Raw genomic sequence first — 13,539 nt, forward strand, 5'->3', positions numbered from 1 at the left:
GCCTTTTGCGGCGCTTGGATGACCCTTAGTTCGCATTAAACACCTCCACCCTCCGTCGGTGTGGGGCTCATGTTGGCTATGCCCCAGCCCCTGAAGCATTCAAGCTGATTTCTTGCAGCAGCTGGGCACTGTAACAGCTCCAGAGCTGCTCTGTAAGGCAAGTAAAAGGGTGTGGGCCCTGCAGCACTACCTGTAGTTTGCATTGTGCATCGGAAGGCACAAAGTAAGCAGACAGGAGGAGAAGTCAGGATAGTGCACAAGGGTATAGAAGGGAGGGGCTCAAGAAAAAAGAAGTGGAAACAGACAGCAAACTAGGCTGGAGAGAGACCTGAGACAAAGAGATCTGAATTATATGAGAGCCGACTAGGGGAAACACAAATTATGCAATCAAGTTTCCCATATTTGGGGAAATCGCAGGGGCAGCACACCCAGAGTGCAATGGGTGAGCCTTGCCCTGGGAGAAGCAACTTCATGATCATAGTATCTCACCTGGCAGGTAAGTAGGAGTTGGGCTAGAGCTGGGGAGGGTCGCTGCTCGGGCACCCCCCTGTCAAGTGAAGGAGATCCAACTGAGGCAGCACAAGGGAACTCTGGAAAGAAGAACAAGGCTAGAGGAAGATCTGAGACAAAGAAATCTGACTTTTACCAGAGCTGACCAGAGGAAAGCACAAACACAGTCCCCCACTACCACAAATAATGCAGTTGAGTTTCCCACATTTGGGGAAATCACAGAGGTCAGCATACCCAGAACGCAATGAATGAACCTAACCCTGGGAGAACAATCTTCATGACCATGGTATCTCCTATGCAAAATAAGTATGATTTGGGATAGGGCTGGGGAGGGCCGCTGCTCAGGCACATCTCTGTCAAGTAAAGGAGATTCAACTGAGGCAGCACAAGGGAACTCTCATCTGGGGACAACAACTGCAGGGAGAACACATATTTTCAGATGAACATGGGAGGGCAGAAGGCTGCCTAATACTGAAGCACCCCCAAACAACAAACCAAATGCAACAACTAGTACAAGCATTCCTGGGGGAAGGTCTGCAGAAGACGGATTTGCATACAGTGATGTCATCCAAGCAGTGGGCCAAAGTTGGCTGGAACCCTCATCTGCATATGAAAAGAGAAAAGGGGTATGCAGGGCATGGCGGCCTTTTGCGGCGCTTGGATGACCCTTAGTTCGCATTAAACACCTCCACCCTCCGTCGGTGTGGGGCTCATGTTGGCTATGCCCCAGCCCCTGAAGCATTCAAGCTGATTTCTTGCAGCAGCTGGGCACTGTAACAGCTCCAGAGCTGCTCTGTAAGGCAAGTAAAAGGGTGTGGGCCCTGCAGCACTACCTGTAGTTTGCATTGTGCATCGGAAGGCACAAAGTAAGCAGACAGGAGGAGAAGTCAGGATAGTGCACAAGGGTATAGAAGGGAGGGGCTCAAGAAAAAAGAAGTGGAAACAGACAGCAAACTAGGCTGGAGAGAGACCTGAGACAAAGAGATCTGAATTATATGAGAGCCGACTAGGGGAAACACAAATTATGCAATCAAGTTTCCCATATTTGGGGAAATCGCAGGGGCAGCACACCCAGAGTGCAATGGGTGAGCCTTGCCCTGGGAGAAGCAACTTCATGATCATAGTATCTCACCTGGCAGGTAAGTAGGAGTTGGGCTAGAGCTGGGGAGGGTCGCTGCTCGGGCACCCCCCTGTCAAGTGAAGGAGATCCAACTGAGGCAGCACAAGGGAACTCTTGAAAGAAGAACAAGGCTAGAGGAAGATCTGAGACAAAGAAATCTGACTTTTACCAGAGCTGACCAGAGGAAAGCACAAACACAGTCCCCCACTACCACAAATAATGCAGTTGAGTTTCCCACATTTGGGGAAATCACAGAGGTCAGCATACCCAGAACGCAATGAATGAACCTAACCCTGGGAGAACAATCTTCATGACCATGGTATCTCCTATGCAAAATAAGTATGATTTGGGATAGGGCTGGGGAGGGCCGCTGCTCAGGCACATCTCTGTCAAGTAAAGGAGATTCAACTGAGGCAGCACAAGGGAACTCTCATCTGGGGACAACAACTGCAGGGAGAACACATATTTTCAGATGAACATGGGAGGGCAGAAGGCTGCCTAATACTGAAGCACCCCCAAACAACAAACCAAATGCAACAACTAGTGCAAGCATTCCTGGGGGAAGGCCTGCCGCAGATGGATTTGCATATGGTGATGTCATCCAAGCAGTGGGTCAAAGTTGGCTTCAACCCTCGTCTGCATATGAAAAGAGAAAAGGGGCATGCAGGGCATGGCGGCCTTTTGCGGCGCTTGGCTGACCCCTAGTTTGCATTAAACACCTCCACCCTCCGTCGGTGTGGGGCTCATGTTGGCTATGCCCCAGCCCCTGAAGCATTCAAGCTGATTTCTTGCTGCAGCTGGGCACTGTAACAGCTCCAGAGCTGCTCTGTAAGGCAAGTAAAAGGGTGTGGGCCCTGCAGCACTACCTGTAGTTTGCATTGTGCGTTGGAAGGCACAAAGTAAGCAGACAGGAGAAGTCTGGAGAGTGCACAAGGGCATAGAAGGCAGCGGCTCAAGAAAAGAGAAGTGGAAACAGACAGCAAACTAGGCTGGAGAGAGACCTGAGACAAAGAGATCTGAATTATACGAGAGCCGACCAGGGGAAACACAAATTATGCAGTCAAGTTTCCCACAGGAGTATATAGGATACGACCCAGTGGTACCTGACGACATAGATACTAACAGCTATTTAATAACATTACGCTAGAAAGTGATTATTAGCAACATATATATCTATATAAACAACCCCGCCAGGGTTGTGCCTTCAAAAATAATCACACACGGACACGCTTTTTAAACCTTTTTTTCACATCTCTTTATTCTTCTTATGCACATGTATGTTAGTTCTGTGATTTTAACCTTTATGTTTCACTGCAGTTTGGGATAATAATATTAATATTTATCCAATTTTAATACATACTTAATAAAGGTTATATTTTATGATTCATTCATTCTGTCCAGTGCGTCAACAGTGCAGATTTCTTCTTGTTTTTTCTCCCAAATTCTATAACAATGACAGTAAATGTTGTTTCTTTTCAAACAGAACTTTCTTGACCATGCTTCTTGCTTGAAAGATCTGGGAGCACATGGAAAACAGTACAAACCATGCAGTATCACAAGAGCCTTTATTTGATATTTCATGAAGATAGAGCAGAATTGAGGACACGTCAACTATTTCTGCCGAAGGTGGTTCATCTTTCCACATGGTGCCTTTGGCCACTGACACCTTCATTGAGTCAAAGTCTCTGGCTGTGGTCAGAACTTTGAAAATTTATGTCACCAGAACGGTTCAGATTAGGAAAACAGAGGCTCTGTTTGTCCTGTATGCTCCCAACAGGATTGGGTGTCCTGCTTCCATGTAGACAATTATGCGCTGGATCTGTGGTAAGATTCAGCATGCTCATTCCACGGCAGGATTGCCGTTACTGAATTAGGTGAAGACCCATTCTACTAGAAAGGTGGGTTCATCCTGGGCAGCTGGTCGGGGAGTCTCGGCATTGCAACTTTGCCGAGCAGCTATTTAGTAAACACTTTTGCTAAGTTTTACAAGTTTTAGAGTAAAGGAGATTCAACTGAGGCAGCACAAGGGAACTCTCATCTGGGGACAACAACTGCAGTGAGAACACATATTTTCAGATGAACATGGGAGGGCAGAAGGCTGCCTAATACTGAAGCACCCCCAAACAACAAACCAAATGCAACAACTAGTACAAGCATTCCTGGGGGAAGGTCTGCAGAAGACGGATATGCATATAGTGATGTCATCCAAGCAGTGGGCCAAAGTTGGCTGGAACCCTCATCTGCATATGAAAAGAGAAAAGGGGTATGCAGGGCATGGCGGCCTTTTGCGGCGCTTGGATGACCCTTAGTTCGCATTAAACACCCCCACCCTCCTTCGGTGTGGGGCTCATGTTGGCCATGCCCCAGCCCCTGAAGCATTCAAGCTGATTTCTTGCAGCAGCTTGGCACTGTAACAGCTCCAGAGCTGCTCTGTAAGGCAAGTAAAAGGGTGTGGGCCCTGCAGCACTACCTGTAGTTTGCATTGTGCATTGGAAGGCACAAAGTAAGCAGACAGGAGGAGAAGTCAGGATAGTCCACAAGGGTATAGAAGGGAGGGGCTCAAGAAAAAAGAAGTGGAAACAGACAGCAAACTAGGCTGGAGAGAGACCTGAGACAAAGAGATCTGAATTATATGAGAGCCGACCAGGGGAAACATAAATTATGCAGTCTAGTTTCCCACATTTGGGGAAATCGCAGGGGCAGCACACCCAGGTGAGATACTATAATCAGGAAGGTGCTTCTCCCAGGGCAAGGCTCACCCATTGCACACTGGGTGTGCTGCTCCTACGATTTCCCCAAATGTGGGACACTTGACTGCATAATTTGTGTTTCCTCTGGTCGGCTCTCGTATAATTCAGATCTCTTTGTCTCAGGTCTCTCTCCAGCCTAGTTTGCTCTCTGTTTCCACTTCTTTTTTCTTGAGCCCCTCCCTTCTATACCCTTGTGCACTATCCTGACTTCTCCTCCCGTCTGCTTACTTTGTGCCTTCCAATGCACAATGCAAACTACAGGTAGTGCTGCAGGGCCCACACCCTTTTACTTGCCTTACAGAGCAGCTCTGGAGCTGTTACAGTGCCCAGCTGCTGCAAGAAATCAGCTTGAATGCTTCATGGGATGGGGCATGGCCAACATGAGCCCCACACCAAAGGAGGGTGGGGGTGTTTAATGCGATCTAGGGGTCATCCAAGCACCGCAAAAGGCCGCCATGCCCTGCACGCCCCTTTTCTCTTTTCATATGCAGATGAGGGTTGAAGCCAACTTTGACCCACTGCTTGGATAACATCACCATATGCAAATCCATCTGCTGCAGGCCTTCCCCCAGGAATGCTTGCACTAGTTGTTGCATTTGGTTTGTTGTTTGGGGGTGCTTCAGTATTAGGCAGCCTTCTGCCCTCCCATGTTCATCTGAAAATATGTGTTCTCCCTGCAGTTGTTGTCCCCATATGAGAGTTCCCTTGTGCTGCCTCAGTTGAATCTCCTTTACTTGACAGAGATGTGCCTGAGCAGCGGCCCTCCCCAGCCCTATCCCAAATCATACTTATTTTGCATAGGAGACACCATGGTCATGAAAATTGTTCACCCAGGGTGAGGTTCATTCATTGCATTCTGGGTATGCTGACCCCTGTGATTTACCCAAATGTGGGAAACTCGCCTGCATTATTTGTGGTAGTTGGGGACTGTGTTTGTGTTTTCCGCTGGTCAGCTCTGGTAAAAGTCAGATTTCTTTGTCTCAGATCTTCCTCTAGCCTTGTTCTTCTTTCGAGAGTTCCATTGTGCTGCCTCAGTTGGATCTCCTTCACTTGACAGGGGGGTGCCCGAGCAGCGACCCTCCCCAGCTCTAGCCCAACTCCTACTTACCTGCCAGGTGAGATACTATGATCTTGAAGGTGCTTCTCCCAGGGCAAGGCTCAACCATTGCACTCTGGGTGTGCTGCCCCTGCGATTTCCCCAAATATGGGAAACTTGACTGCATAATTTGTGTTTCCCCTGGTCGGCTCTCGTATAATTCAGATCTCTTTGTCTCAGGTCTCTCTCCAGCCTAGTTTGCTGTCTGTTTCCACTTCTCTTTTCTTGAGCCGCTCCCTTCTATGCCCTTGCGCACTATCCTGACTTCTCCCGTCTGCTTACTTTGTGCCTTCCAACGCACAATGCGAACTACAGGTAGTGCTGCAGGGCCCACACCCTTTTATTTGCCTTACAGAGCAGCTCTGGAGCTGTTACAGTGCCCAGCTGCTGCAAGAAATCAGCTTGAATGCTTCAGGGGCTGGGGCATAGCCAACATGAGCCCCACACCGAAGGAGGGTGGAGGTGTTTAATGCGAACTAGGGGTCATCCAAGCGCCGCAAAAGGCTGCCATGCCCTGCATAACCCTTTTCTCTTTTCATATGCAGATGAGGGTTCCAGCCAACTTTGGCCCACTGCTTGGATGACATCACCGTATGCAAATTCGTCTCCTGCAGACCTTCCCCCAGGAATGCTTGTACTAGTTATTGCATATGGTTTGATATTTGATGGTGCTTCAGTATTAGGCAGCCTTCCGCCCTCCCATGTTCATCTGAAAAAATGTGGTCTCCCTGCAGTTGTTGTCCCCAGACGAGAGTTCCCTTGTGCTTCCTCAGTTGAATCTCCTTAACTTGACGGGGGAGGGGCTTGCCCGAGCAGCCACCCTCCCCAGCCCTATCCCAACTCATACTTATTTTGCATATGAGATCTCTATATCATGAAGATTGTTATCACAGGGTGAAGTTCATCCATTATATTTTAAAATAGGAAGGTTCAAATTACATATTTGAATTGCATCTATGTGCTGGATTCAAATGTCCCCCCCCCTTCCTTTCTCAATTGTGCCCGTCAGCAGCTATTCTAAGGTTGCTGCCAATGGGTGTGACACATTAATTTCTTCTGTGGGGTACACTGGACTCCACAAGGATTCACATTGGGGTGTAGAGTAGGATCTTGATCTGAGGCACCAACCGGCTCAAAGCTTTTGACTGTTCCCAAGATGCTCAGCGCATTCTCCTCTATAACCCCGCTTCCATGAACAGGGAGCTCAGTTTGTAGTTGGTGCCTTCAGTAGCAGGCCACTTAACAGGGGCCTGCCTCAGGCAGCCTATTCTTAGCTATTAATTTTGACAAGAAAATAAGAACTTTTTTTATGAGAATCTACAAGGGCTGCAGCAGGCTAGGTCTAATAGACATCTTTACTGCAGCTTCATCACTCCCAGCGGCGCTGTATACTCCCGTGCCCTGGTTGCTGGGTCACTGCAGCGGAGGCTCCGGTTTCTTCCTAAGGTCAGTCACACACGCACCGCCCTTCCGGATCACGAGGCCGCTGATGAAGGGGAGCGTGGCCGTAGGGGGTGGACCGTGTGCGCACTGGCGTGGACACTGATTACTGGGCAGCCGCTCCACGAGCCACCAGGTACAGTTAAGGAGCACAGGTCTGGGGTTTTTTCTCCCATATTAAACCAATTTTGTACTGCCCGCAGCGCATTGTGATAGGTAATAGGGCCTGATTCAGGTTGGATTGCAATCACAGTAAGCGATCCAACTGCAAAAATTGCTAAGAGCATACGCATGTGCCTGCATTTTCTGCGGCACCCCGCAGAGAATGCGATCGCCTCTGCCTGTCAATCGGGGCAGGGGGGGAGAGGGGGGTCAGCAACACTCCATTTCCAAGTCAGGGATGGAGCGGTGCGGGGGCAAGGCTTCAAAATGGGGTCTGCAACGGAGGAGACACAGGGGGCGTGGTCACAGCGGCTGTATGACATCACATTCAGCCGCTGTGATCACAAAAATGGTGGCGGCTTCCTGCGCGCACATACAGTCTGCACCAGCAGGAGGCTACACCATTTTTTATGATCACGCTGAACTGCAGTGCGACTGCAATTACAGATTGGTCAAGAAGGGAGGCGTCATGCTGGGTGGCCATGTCCTGTCACTGTGCAGGAGCCAGCACCGCTCACACACTAGTCCCCGGGTGCAGCCCCCAACCCCCGGGACACCCGGAGCAACAAAATGTAGATTCAGGCCACCAGGCCACGCCCCTACCTATGAAACCATGCCTCCTTTTTACCATTGCGCTGCTTATCTGCGCGCACTGCATTACAATCTCCTTCGCCACCTCTCTGGGTGTCACCAGTGATAGTGACACCTCTGCCATGCTTGTAGCAGCTGGTCCTAAGATCTACGCCTCAAGCCCTGAGTGTTTGCCCTTGTGACTTGTTGATCATCATAGCGAAGCAGATGCTTACAGAAAACTGCAGGGGCTTAGATTGAAAATAAAAAAATATATGGGTATAAGGTAGAGAGGAGCGGGTTCGGTTCTCCGAGAACCGAATTCCCCACGAACTCCACGTGGTTTACACTGGTCCGAGGCAGGCTCGGTTGTTCCCGCCTGACTCGGAAAACCTGAACAAGGGAAAATGTCATCATCCCGCTGTCGGATTCTCGCGAGATTCGGATTTCATATAAAGAGCTGCGCGTTGCCGCCATTTTTACTCGTGCATTGAAGAGGGAGCGGAGAGGACGTGGCTATGTTCTCTCAGTGGAAATCTCAATATCAGTGCTCAGTATCAGTGGTTACTTATTGCTGCTCAGTAATACTAGTAGTGTGTCTCTCCTGCTCAGTGTCAGTTCTCAGTAGTATCCTCATCAGTGCTCAGTATCACTGCTCATTGTCTTGTGCTGCATTGTGGTGCTCAGCATACTACAGTACATTACTAATAGTCCAGTGCTGCATCTTGCTGCTCAGTGTCAGTTCTAGTATCCTCATCAGTGCTCACTATCACTGCTCATTACATTGTGGTGTTCTGTATACTACAGTAACATAGTAATATAGTAACATATAGTAATATAGTTTTTGAGGTTGAAAAGAGGCAAATTGCCCATCGTGTTCAACCTGTTTTAAGTTGTGATGATTCTACATACTTGCTGAATAATGTTTTATGACTAGTTAACTACTACAACTCATGTTACCCCCGGATTAACCATGTTGATATTTTAAGTATTATAACCTTGGATAGCTTTTTCATTCAGAAATGTATCCATTCCTTTTTTAAATCCAATTACAGAGTCCGCCATTACCACCTTCCCTGGCAGGGAATTCCACATCCTGATTGCCCTAACAGTGAAGATCATAGTATCTCACCTGGCAGGTAAGTAGGAGTTGGGCTAGAGCTGTGGAGGATTGCTGCTTGGGCACCCCCTGTCAAGTGAAGGAGATCCAACTGAGGCAGCACAAGGGAACTCTCGAAAGAAGAACAAGGCTAGAGGAAGATCTGAGACAAAGAAATCTGACTTTTACCAGAGCTGACCAGAGGAAAGCACAAACACAGTCCCCCACTACCACAAATAATGCAGTCGAGTTTCCCACATTTGGGGAAATCACAGGGGTCAGCATACCCAGAATGCAATGAATGAACCTCTCCCTGGGAGAACAATCTTCATGACCAAGGTATCTCCTATGCAAAATAAGTATGATTTGGGATAGGGCTGGGGAGGGCCGCTGCTCAGGCACATCTCTGTCAAGTAAAGGAGATTCAACTGAGGCAGCACAAGGGAACTCTCATCTGGGGACAACAACTGCAGGGAGAACACATATTTTCAGATGAACATGGGAGGGCAGAAGGCTGCCTAAAACTGAAGCACCCCCAAACAACGAACCAAATGCAACTACTAGTGCAAGCATTCCTGGGGGAAGGCCTGCAGCAGATGGATTTGCATATGGTGATGTCATCCAAGCAGTGGGTCAAAGTTGGCTTCAACCCTCGTCTGCATATGAAAAGAAAAAAGGGGTGTGCAGGGCATGGCAGCCTTTTGCGGCGCTTGGATGACCCCTAGTTCGCATTAAACACCTCCACCCTCCTTCGGTGTGGGGCTCATGTTGGCTATGCCCCAGCCCCTGAAGCATTCAAGCTGATTTCTTGCAGCAGCTGGGCACTGTAACAGCTCCAGAGCTGCTCTGTAAAGCAAGTAAAAGGGTGTGGGCCCTGCAGCACTACCTGTAGTTTGCATTGTGCGTTGGAAGGCACAAAATAAGCAGATGGGAGAAGTCAGGATAGTGCACAAGGGTATAGAAGGGAGGGGCTCAAGAAAAAAGAAGTGGAAACAGACAGCAAACTAGGCTGGAGAGAGACCTGAGACAAAGAGATCTGAATTATATGAGAGCCGACCAGGGGAAACACAAATTATGCAGTCAAGTTTCCCACATTTGGGGAAATCGCAGGGGCAGCACAGCCAGAGTGCAATGGGTGAGCCTTGCCCTGGGAGAAGCATCTTCATGATCATAGTATCTCACCTGGCAGGTAAGTAGGAGTTGGGCTAGAGCTGGGGAGGGTCGCTGCTCGGGCACCCCCCTGTCAAGTGAAGGAGATCCAACTGAGGCAGCACAAGGGAACTCTCGAAAGAAGAACAAGGCTAGAGGAAGATCTGAGACAAAGAAATCTGACTTTTACCAGAGCTGACCAGAGGAAAGCACAAACACAGTCCCCCACTACCACAAATAATGCAGTTGAGTTTCCCACATTTGGGGAAATCACAGGGGTCAGCATACCCAGAATGCAATGAATGAACCTAACCCTGGGAGAACAATCTTCATGACCATGGTATCTCCTATGCAAAATAAGTATGATTTGGGATAGGGCTGGGGAGGGCCGCTGCTCAGGCACATCTCTGTCAAGTAAAGGAGATTCAACTGAGGCAGCACAAGGGAACTCTCATCTGGGGACAACAACTGCAGGGAGAACACATATTTTCAGATGAACATGGGAGGGCAGAAGGCTGCCTAATACTGAAGCACCCCCAAACAACAAACCAAATGCAACAACTAGTGCAAGCATTCCTGGGGGAAGGCCTGCAGCAGATGGATTTGAATATGGTGATGTCATCCAAGCAGTGGGTCAAAGTTGGCTTCAACCCTCGTCTGCATATGAAAAGAATAAAGGGGTGTGCAGGGCATGGCGGCCTTTTGCGGCGCTTGGATGACCCCTAGTTCGCATTAAACACCTCCACCCTCCTTCGGTGTGGGGCTCATGTTGGCTATGCCCCAGCCCCTGAAGCATTCAAGCTGATTTCTTGCAGCAGCTGGGCACTGTAACAGCTCCAGAGCTGCTCTGTAAAGCAAGTAAAAGGGTGTGGGCCCTGCAGCACTACCTGTAGTTTGTATTGTGCGTTGGAAGGCACAAAGTAAGCAGACGGGAGAAGTCAGGATAGTGCACAAGGGTATAGAAGGGAGGGGCTCAAGAAAAAAGAAGTGGAAACAGACAGCAAACTAGGCTGGAGAGAGACCTGAGACAAAGAGATCTGAATTATATGAGAGCCGACCAGGGGAAACACAAATTATGCAGTCAAGTTTCCCACATTTGGGGAAATCGCAGGGGCAGCACACCCAGAGTGCAATGGGTGAGCCTTGCCCTGGGAGAAGCATCTTCATGATCATAGTATCTCACCTGGCAGGTAAGTAGGAGTTGGGCTAGAGCTGGGGAGGGTCGCTGCTCGGGCACCCCCCTGTCAAGTGAAGGAGATCCAACTGAGGCAGCACAAGGGAACTCTCGAAAGAAGAACAAGGCTAGAGGAAGATCTGAGACAAAGAAATCTGACTTTTACCAGAGCTGACCAGAGGAAAGCACAAACACAGTCCCCCACTACCACAAATAATGCAGTTGAGTTTCCCACATTTGGGGAAATCACAGGGGTCAGCATACCCAGAATGCAATGAATTAACCTAACCCTGGGAGAACAATCTTCATGACCATGGTATCTCCTATGCAAAATAAGTATGATTTGGGATAGGGCTGGGGAGGGCCGCTGCTCAGGCACATCTCTGTCAAGTAAAGGAGATTCAACTGAGGCAGCACAAGGGAACTCTCATCTGGGGACAACAACTGCAGGGAGAACACATATTTTCAGATGAACATGGGAGGGCAGAAGGCTGCCTAATACTGAAGCACCCCCAAACAACAAACCAAATGCAACAACTAGTGCAAGCATTCCTGGGGGAAGGCCTGCCGCAGATGGATTTGCATATGGTGATGTCATCCAAGCAGTGGGTCAAAGTTGGTTCAAACACCTTTGCAAAGTTCTATAAGTTTGATACCCTGGCTGAGGAGGACCTCCTGTTTGCTCAATCGGTGCTGCAAAGTCATCCGCACTCTCCTGCCCGTTTGGGAGCTTTGGTATAATCCCCATGGTCCTTACGGAGTCCCCAGCATCCTCTAGGACGTAAGAGAAAATAAGATTTTAAACCTACCGGTAAATCTTTTTCTCGTAGTCCGTAGAGGATGCTGGGTGCCCGTCCCAAGTGCGGTCTACTTCTGCAAGACTTGTATATAGTTATTGCTTACATAAGGGTTATATGTTAGTTTTCATCGGTCTTGGACTGATGCTATGTTGTTTTCATACTGTTAACTGGGTAGTATATCACAAGTTATACGGTGTGATTGGTGTGGCTGGTATGAATCTTGACCTTGGATTAACAAAAATCCTTTCCTCGTACTGTCCGTCTCCTCTGGGCACAGTTTCTCTAACTGAGGTATGGAGGAGGGGCATAGAGGGAGGAGCCAGTGCACACCCAGATCTAAAGTCTTTCTTAAAGTGCCCATGTCTGCTGCGGAGCCCGTCTATCCCCCATGGTCCTTACGGAGTCCCCATCATCCTCTACGGACTACGAGAAAAAAAAATTACCGGTAGGTTTAAAATGTTATTTTTTTCTCTGCAACCCACTGCTAAATTGTGCTTCCTAGCTGTTTTTTATAAAATCACTTAATTAAATCTAACTCTGATTACGTCAGAGAAGGCCAGGTACCCTACACCATAAGAGGGGGTTTGAAATTTTGACTTGTCTACTTAAAGATCACCAAAATCTGATGACAAGGTCAATTACATCCCTGGGTGGGATTGAACCACCAACCTTTTGGTTAATAGCCCATGTAAGTGCAAGAAATCCTGAAGCACTCACTCATCATGGGAAAGTACCAATGTGTTTCTTACAAAAATTCTCCAGATTATTGACTTTTTAAAGTTTTTCTAGGAAACGTTCTAGATGAATGCTTATTAGCCTTTGTCAGTATTGACTTTCGCAAGGTGTCTCTGTGGCGCAATCGGTTAGCATGTTTGGCTATTAACCAAAAGGTTGGTGGTTCAATCCCACCCAGGGATGTAATTGACCTTGTAATCAGATTTTGGTGATCTTTAAGTAGACAAGTCAAAATTTCAAAAACCCCCCTTATGGTGTAGGGTACCTGGCCTTCTCTGATGTAATCAGAGTTAGATTTGATTAAGTGATTTTATAAAAAAACAGCTAGGAAGCACAATTTAGCAGTGAGTTGCAGAGAAAAAAAATTATGCTGGCAGAAAAGTCCAATTGAGTGATTAAACAGCTCTTCATTTTCTGATTTTATGTTTATGCTAACAAATTTGCTCTCTGAAAAGTGTCCACAAAGCCAAGTCTCTGATTAACACCTTTGTAGGAATGGTTTTTCACCTATTACTGAATTAAACTTGCTTCATTGGAAAGGCATCAAAGATGCATCCTCATTTCAATGTCTACTGAAATAATACAGGTTGACACCAGGAAACGTCACTGCATCCTTGCTGCTTCCTCATGGGGAAGTCTGTTTAATGTGAAAACAAGGTGATATCTAATCAGCACACAGGTAAGGAATTAAGAAAATCTTTCTTTATGGGTGAAGATGTTTCTCACAAATTGTTGTCCCAATGCATCATTGAAATTCAAGATGGAAGATGATTTTCATATATCACTTGTACATTTTGCATTGCTCTTCTGGTGACAATGTAGTTTGTTTTTGTCAATTACCATTTCAGTAATAGGGTAAAGAAAATTAAGTGGATTTTTTAAAGAAAACAATGCTGTCAATATACTATTAAAACAAATTAAAATGATAAAAGTT

The 13,539-nt window shown here is 47.6% G+C and overlaps 8 non-coding genes and 4 pseudogenes across 8 annotated transcripts; 3 read left to right on the forward strand and 9 right to left on the reverse strand.

The window, feature by feature from the left end:
* Nucleotides 1–369: 369 nt before the first annotated feature.
* Nucleotides 370–504, reverse strand: LOC135006533 (U1 spliceosomal RNA; annotated as a pseudogene).
* A 152-nt stretch (nt 505–656) lies between these two features.
* Nucleotides 657–820, reverse strand: LOC135006377 (U1 spliceosomal RNA). Its single transcript, XR_010206579.1, has one exon. It is a non-coding gene; the product is annotated as a U1 spliceosomal RNA (small nuclear RNA).
* Nucleotides 821–1,522: 702 nt separating this feature from the next.
* On the reverse strand, nt 1,523–1,657 carry LOC135006534 (U1 spliceosomal RNA; annotated as a pseudogene).
* Nucleotides 1,658–1,809: 152 nt separating this feature from the next.
* On the reverse strand, nt 1,810–1,973 carry LOC135006378 (U1 spliceosomal RNA). The gene has a single exon (XR_010206580.1). It is a non-coding gene; the product is annotated as a U1 spliceosomal RNA (small nuclear RNA).
* A 2,361-nt stretch (nt 1,974–4,334) lies between these two features.
* LOC135006561 (U1 spliceosomal RNA) lies at nt 4,335–4,490 on the forward strand. The gene has a single exon (XR_010206738.1). It is a non-coding gene; the product is annotated as a U1 spliceosomal RNA (small nuclear RNA).
* Nucleotides 4,491–5,164: 674 nt separating this feature from the next.
* LOC135006421 (U1 spliceosomal RNA) lies at nt 5,165–5,328 on the forward strand. The gene has a single exon (XR_010206621.1). It is a non-coding gene; the product is annotated as a U1 spliceosomal RNA (small nuclear RNA).
* Nucleotides 5,329–5,480: 152 nt separating this feature from the next.
* On the forward strand, nt 5,481–5,643 carry LOC135006528 (U1 spliceosomal RNA). Its single transcript, XR_010206718.1, has one exon. It is a non-coding gene; the product is annotated as a U1 spliceosomal RNA (small nuclear RNA).
* Nucleotides 5,644–8,946: 3,303 nt separating this feature from the next.
* LOC135006359 (U1 spliceosomal RNA) lies at nt 8,947–9,110 on the reverse strand. Its single transcript, XR_010206561.1, has one exon. It is a non-coding gene; the product is annotated as a U1 spliceosomal RNA (small nuclear RNA).
* A 692-nt stretch (nt 9,111–9,802) lies between these two features.
* LOC135006518 (U1 spliceosomal RNA) lies at nt 9,803–9,944 on the reverse strand (annotated as a pseudogene).
* Nucleotides 9,945–10,096: 152 nt separating this feature from the next.
* On the reverse strand, nt 10,097–10,260 carry LOC135006557 (U1 spliceosomal RNA). The gene has a single exon (XR_010206737.1). It is a non-coding gene; the product is annotated as a U1 spliceosomal RNA (small nuclear RNA).
* Nucleotides 10,261–10,952: 692 nt separating this feature from the next.
* Nucleotides 10,953–11,094, reverse strand: LOC135006473 (U1 spliceosomal RNA; annotated as a pseudogene).
* Nucleotides 11,095–11,246: 152 nt separating this feature from the next.
* LOC135006581 (U1 spliceosomal RNA) lies at nt 11,247–11,410 on the reverse strand. The gene has a single exon (XR_010206759.1). It is a non-coding gene; the product is annotated as a U1 spliceosomal RNA (small nuclear RNA).
* Between the last annotated feature and the right edge of the window lie 2,129 nt (nt 11,411–13,539).

The sequence above is a fragment of the Pseudophryne corroboree genome, unplaced genomic scaffold (genome assembly GCF_028390025.1).
Source record: "Pseudophryne corroboree isolate aPseCor3 unplaced genomic scaffold, aPseCor3.hap2 scaffold_213, whole genome shotgun sequence".
Lineage (NCBI taxonomy): Eukaryota > Metazoa > Chordata > Amphibia > Anura > Myobatrachidae > Pseudophryne > Pseudophryne corroboree.